The sequence below is a fragment of the Miscanthus floridulus genome, chromosome 10 (assembly GCF_019320115.1).
Source record: "Miscanthus floridulus cultivar M001 chromosome 10, ASM1932011v1, whole genome shotgun sequence".
Lineage (NCBI taxonomy): Eukaryota > Viridiplantae > Streptophyta > Magnoliopsida > Poales > Poaceae > Miscanthus > Miscanthus floridulus.
The window spans coordinates 139,129,010-139,135,352 of record NC_089589.1 but is presented as its reverse complement, the minus strand read 5'-3'; the positions used below and the strand labels follow the sequence as shown (position 1 = coordinate 139,135,352).

Here is a 6,343-nt window from a genome sequence, read left to right as displayed (position 1 = left end):
CTTCTCGCGCAGGTTAGAGTTTGGTGCCCCCATCCGATCCTGCTTGTCTTTCCACATCGATCCTCAAACTCTGGCAGGACTAATGCACTCGCGAGATTATGATGCACAGAGCCACCGATCGACAATTTTGCCCGCACCAACAACGTCCATCTTGTCGTCCTAGCTACCAGAACAGCTTCACCATCCGCATCATATATTCACGAAGCCATCTTTGAATGGTATGCATGTCGTGCGCGGTAGGACGCTGGTAGGAGAATTGGAACGCCAGGGAGAGGAACAGGAGAACCTTGCTGAAAGCGATGACCTAGGTTAGATTAGATGGGTTCTCATAAAACAAACGTCAAACACCAGAATTATGTAGATTTTATTTAAAATAATGGATTTATCTTTTTTCCTTTTTTATCTCTAATAATGGCATAGGTGGGTAATTTTCTTAAAAATAAAATAGATCTAATGGCTACAGATCGTGAGACCCTATAGATTTAATGGTTAGATGTTTGTGATTAATGTGAGAATTTATAGCATTTATCCTTTTTTTCAAAAGCATCTGATGAGAGTTAACGTGGAGGCCCCGTTGGGGCCTTCAATTAGTAATACAAATGGATTTTTTTCCCTTTTTTATCTATATATAATAATGGCAGAGGTGGGTAATTTTATTGAAAATAAAATAGATCTAATGATTATAGATTGTGAGAGCCTGTAGATTTAATGGCTAGATGTTTCTGATTAATATGAGAATTTATAGTATTTATCTTTTTTCCTAGCGCGTCTGGTGAAAATTAACGTGGAGGTTCCGTTGGGGCCTCCAATTAGTAATAGTAAGATATAGAAGTAAGTTGTAGCTTTTTTTAAAGTGACCGGGTGGTAATTTAGGTACAAATTGGGGTTTTTTTTATAATGACACATATGCATTTAGGGTGGTATTTTTCATCTTGCTTGACTAATTTTCAGTCACGGGGTAAAACACCACATGGTTAAAAAGTGGGAAGCTAATGTTTAGTTGGATATATAGCCTGGGGCTGAACTTTAGTTGGATCCACACAGGCCTAAGATTCTTTCATGCCAGGGCAACGCAAGCTACACGCCTTGGCATGGTTTTGTCACTACTGGAGACGCGCTCTTTGCCGAGTGCATGGGGCACTCGGCAAAGGCCCTATTGCACTCGGCAAAGGCTTTGCCGAGTGCCACACTCGGCAAAGAGCAAACAGCAAAGCCGCATCCGGCGAAGGGTTCTTTGTCCAGTGCCGTTTGTCGGGCACTCGGCAAAGAAAATTGGCCGTCAGCCATTGACGGCGTCTTTGCCGAGTGCCGGGTCAGGAAGGCACTCAGCAAAGCTTTTCCTTTTTTTTTTTGAAAAAATCCTTTGCCGAGTGCCTTCCTGACCCGGCACTCGGCAAAGAAAAAAATATTTTTTTTTGAAAAATCCTTTGCCGAGTGCCTTCCTGACCCGGTACTCGGCAAAGAAAAAAATATTTTTTTTGAAAAATCCTTTGTCGAGTGCCTTCCTGACCTGGTACTCGGCAAAGAAAAAAAATGTTTTTTAAAAAAAAATCTTTGCCGAGTGCCTAGCTAAGACGACACTCAGCAAAGGAAAAATATTTTTTTTTGGAAAATTCTTTGCCGAGTGCCAGAGCCCTGGCACTCGGCAAAGCTGTGAAACACATGGTAGTGTACACAGCTTTGCCGAGTGCCAGGGTACTGGCACTTGGCAAAGAGACCTAGTAGTGCATTTTTTGGCAGCTTTGCTGAGTGCCAGGGCAAAAGGCACTCGACAAAGGCTCTTTGCCGAGTGTTACACTCGGCAAAGTGACCAAATTTTTTTGTTTTTTTTTTGTTTTTTGCTTTCGATCACTGCAAACACAACATATGACATATATATCACATCCATCATATATATACCACATCCAGCATCTTATATGTCACAATCCATCACACATACCACATGAATCACATCCGTTCACCACATGTCATAGTAATTACATCCATTATTCGACAGGATTCCACATCATTCAACAAGTAGTTCAAATCCATCACCACATGTCACAATAACACATGCATGACAACAACATTGTCTCGGACAGAAATCCATTGCGAAGAGAACAAGACATGAAACTACAAGTGCTACTCACTGAAGCGGCCCTTGATGTGGCCATCCTGCTGACGACGGGGAAGGAAACATCTGCTCGTTCGGAGTGCCCTGAGCTGGGTTGTTCGAACCCGCCGACTGAGGCTGCACACAGGAGAAGAGATTGCATGAGACAAGATTAGTTGAATAGCGATTGTAGCAATTCCTTGCATGTGTGACATTACTCACTGTAGTAGCGGAGTGAGGAGGCTGAGGTGGACCCATTAACCCAGGAGGCATAGCAGCACCCGTCATAGTTTGCATCCAGGCAATAATGTCCGCCAACCTTTTCTCCTGGGCGAGTTTGTCGGCCTCCCGCGCGGCCCGCTCGGCCGCCAACCCTAGCTCCAGCTCCTGGGCCCTCATGTTTGCTTCTTCCACCTGGGCCTACAAATTGTTGCAAAGCTAATGTTACAATAATGCAAAGGAAATAGAGTTGTGTAAAGATCAATGTACGACGAGTAAAACATGAATAACCTGGAGTGTGTCGACCCAGTGCTGTGCAGTGCCCGGCCATGAGCGTATCGCCGGGAGTGAGGAGGCGATCGTGCTCTATGCTCGGATCTGGGAGAGAGTGGGAGTAGAGGCCGTGTCGATCACGCTGTCGCCAATCCAGTAGCGGCCATGCTTCTTGCCTTGTCCAATCCTCATGACGATGTTTGCATCAATGTTGTCGGTCCGTGGATCGTACTCCGGCCCATGGGTCGACCTTGCCGCCGCCGTGTACTCCGTGATTTTCTCGTAGGCGCTCGAGTTTGTGTACGCCTCGGCCGGGTCGTCTGGGTTGAAGGAGACGTCGGACGACGCCTTGCCCTTGTGTGCCATGGCAAATGCGGCGAAGTTGGAGCACTCTTGGCCTTGATGTGCCGCCGACTGCAAGAACGAAAACAAGATGATTAGAATTCTTTGCCGAGTTCAACGAAAGCAAGAAGAATAGAAACATGACCACATACCCATGCTCGGGCGTATCCGGAGAGGTTGCGGTTGCCTTGATGGTGTGATACACCTGGCATGAACAAACACCGTTGCCGGGCAGCCGCGTGCTGAGCGGCCCACTCCGCGCTTAACCACCTGTCCACCATCTTCGCCCAAGCCACAGGGCACCCGTTGCACCACCAAGGAATCACCTACACGTCATCAAGTAGTTGACATATTAGAAAACAAGTCCATTGAGAACTTACGCAATATATGGGTCCACCTCTTCAAGGTTGGTCAGCACATATAACATGATTTTGTGCCACTCCACATTTGTCAGGGGCTTATTGGTCGATGCACCTGCTCTTCCAAGTTGCCCTTGGAAAAGGCTGAGGCTCGAGGCATTTTCGTTAGCATTGTAACAAGGAGGTGGATTATGCACACTTGGAAGGTTGTCAGAATAATACAATGTTGTGAAGTTTGACACCTCCTCCATAGTGAATGCACTTGCAATGGAAGCCTCAATTTTGCCTTTGTTTTTACACTTTTTCCGAAGTGTCTTTAGGCATCTCTCGATTGGATAGCACCAACGGGCCTGCATGGGCCCCCCATTCATGCCTCATACGGGAGGTGCAATATCAGATGCTGCATCGGATTGAAGAAGCCGGGTGGAAAGATCTTCTCCAACTTGCAAAGCAAAACAGGTGCCACTTTTTCCAAGTCAGCAATCACGGTCCGAGATAACTCCTTGGCACAGAGCTGGCGGAAGAAGTAGCTCAACTCTGCCAGCACTGTCCATATGTGCTCAGGGACAAAGCCTCGAACCATTATCGGAAGAAGCCGCTCAATCCATATGTGGTAGTTGTGACTGTTCATCCCGTTCACTTGGAGAGTAGTTAAGTTCACTCCCCTAATCAGATTCGCTGCATACCCATCAGGGAACATTAACGTCTGGATCCATTGGAGTACTTCCCTCCTTTGTCTGGGGGTCAAGACGAAATCTGCCTTAGGCCTTTTCCATGTCTTGCCGCCTCCAGGAGCACGCATCTCTTGATGTGGTCTATCACACAACTCTGCCAGGTCCACTCTAGCCTTAGGGTTGTCCTTTGACTTTTTAGTTTCCATGATTGTTCCCCAGAGTGCCTCGGCGACATTCTTTTCTGTGTGCATGACATCAATGTAATGTGGCATAAGAAGGTCATCAAAATAGGGGAGCCTCGTCAAGCCCGACTTATGAGTCCACATGTGTTCCTCGCTGTATCCCACGAAGCCATCACCTTCTTGATTCTCCACGAGAGCATCTATCTAAGCATGAATCTCAGCACCAGTCATCATCTGTGGTGCAGGTTCTGTCACTACGACACCTTTCGTAAAGTTCTTGGTGTCTTGCCTGAATGGATGCTCGGGAGGGAGGAATTGACGATGTTTGTCGAACGACGAATACTTGCCACCCTTCTTGAGCCAGATGAACATCAGACGATCCTTGCATAATGGACATGGGAACTTCCCGTGGACACACCAACCGGAGAATATCCCATACGCTAGGAAGTCATGCATGGAGTACTGGTACCAAACGTGCATTTTGAAGGGTGTCTTTGTAGCTCTGTCGTATGTCCATACCCCATCCTCCCAAGCACTGACCAATTCATCAATTAGAGGCTCCATGAAGACACCCATCTTCTTCCCCGGGTGTCCAGGAATTATCAATGACAAGAATACGTTCTGACGTTCAAAGGCGACACCGGGGGGAGATTGAGGGGGATGACGAACACGGGCCAACATGTGTAGGGGGCAGCCATCAAACCATAAGGATTGAACCCATCTGTTGCCAGCGCAACACGTACGTTACGAGGCTCTGATGCTTTCTCATGATGAATGCCATCAAAGTGGTTCCATGCTTCACCATCGGACGGATGTACCATCTTGTCAGGATTGTATCGTGTGCCCTATTTGTGCCACGTCATCTGCTTAGCGGATTCCTCGCTCATGTATAGCCATTGGAACCTCGGCACGAATGGGAGGTACCGTAAGATTTTCATCGGGACGGTAAGCTGCTTCTTGTGGCCATCCCCAGAGTTTACCTCCAGGTACCTGGAGGATTTGCACTTTGGACAGTACTTTTCATGCTCATGTTCTTTCCTAAAGAGGACACACCCATTCGAACAAACATGTATCTGCTCGTAAGGCATCTTGAGTCCATCAAGGAGTTTCTGGCATTCGTACAGGCTCTTTGGCAGAACGTGGCCCTCCGGAAGCATGCTAGCAATCAAGGCCAACATACCATCGAAGTGTTGTCGACCCATGTTGATCTTGGCCTTGAACCCCATCACGCGTCCAATGGCATCAAGTTGACAAACCGTTGTCCGATCATGAAGGGGTTTCTGTGCCGAAGACATCATGTCATAGAACGCCTTTGCAGATGCCTCCGTCTCCTCCGCACGTCCATCAGGGATCTATGCTTGTTGATAGTCATCTAACATGTCTGCAAGCCCGCCATCATCATCAACATGCTCGAGGCGTGGTCTCACCACTTCCTCTCTCATCCGATGGGCTTCACCGTGGTGGATCCACCGGGTATACTTCGGCATAAAGCCATGCTTCTGAAGATGTTTACCCATGTTGTCCTTCTTTTGCCATTTTCTGTTTGCACACATGCTGCAAGGACACTTCATTAGATGCACTCTATTCGCACCCCTACCGAATGCACGGTCCAAGAAAGCCTCGGTCTTCTGCCCCCATTCAGTGCTAAAATCACTCTGACTTCTGTATCCCGTGTACATCCACTCACAGTCATCCATCCTCTAAAATAGATATCAACGAGTAACGTAACCATCAACTGCCTCTACGTGGTGTTCCTACTATCTAATAGGTGAGGATAGGTCCTAATCCCACCCGCGGATGCATAGACGAGGTTAGTTTCCATGGTCTACTCCGAGCCGAGACAGAATTTCGGCAGCACCTCCCCGCTGTTCTCCAGATACACGTCCTGGCAGGGAGAGTGTGTATCCGGAGAACAACATGGAGGTGATGCCAAAACTCTGTCTCGGATTGGAGCAGACCATGGAAACTAACCTCGTCTATGCATCCGCGGGCTGTCCAAAAAACGTGGACAATCCAAAACAGATACGGTTATACATATGCAAAGATCTGCATACTTCCAACCGTATCTCTTTCGGACGGGAGACGCCTAACTGGGTTACACCGATCTACGACAACCATAAGGAAGAGAGGTTATTTATACCTAGGGTGGCGGTAGAGTCAGGCTAGCGGGGCAATGGCGAGTCGGTGCAGTGGCGAGGCGAG

The 6,343-nt window shown here is 47.7% G+C and overlaps 1 pseudogene; it reads right to left on the bottom strand.

The window, feature by feature from the left end:
* Positions 1–2,125: 2,125 nt before the first annotated feature.
* LOC136489802 (uncharacterized) lies at positions 2,126–3,138 on the bottom strand (annotated as a pseudogene).
* Positions 3,139–6,343: the final 3,205 nt, after the last annotated feature.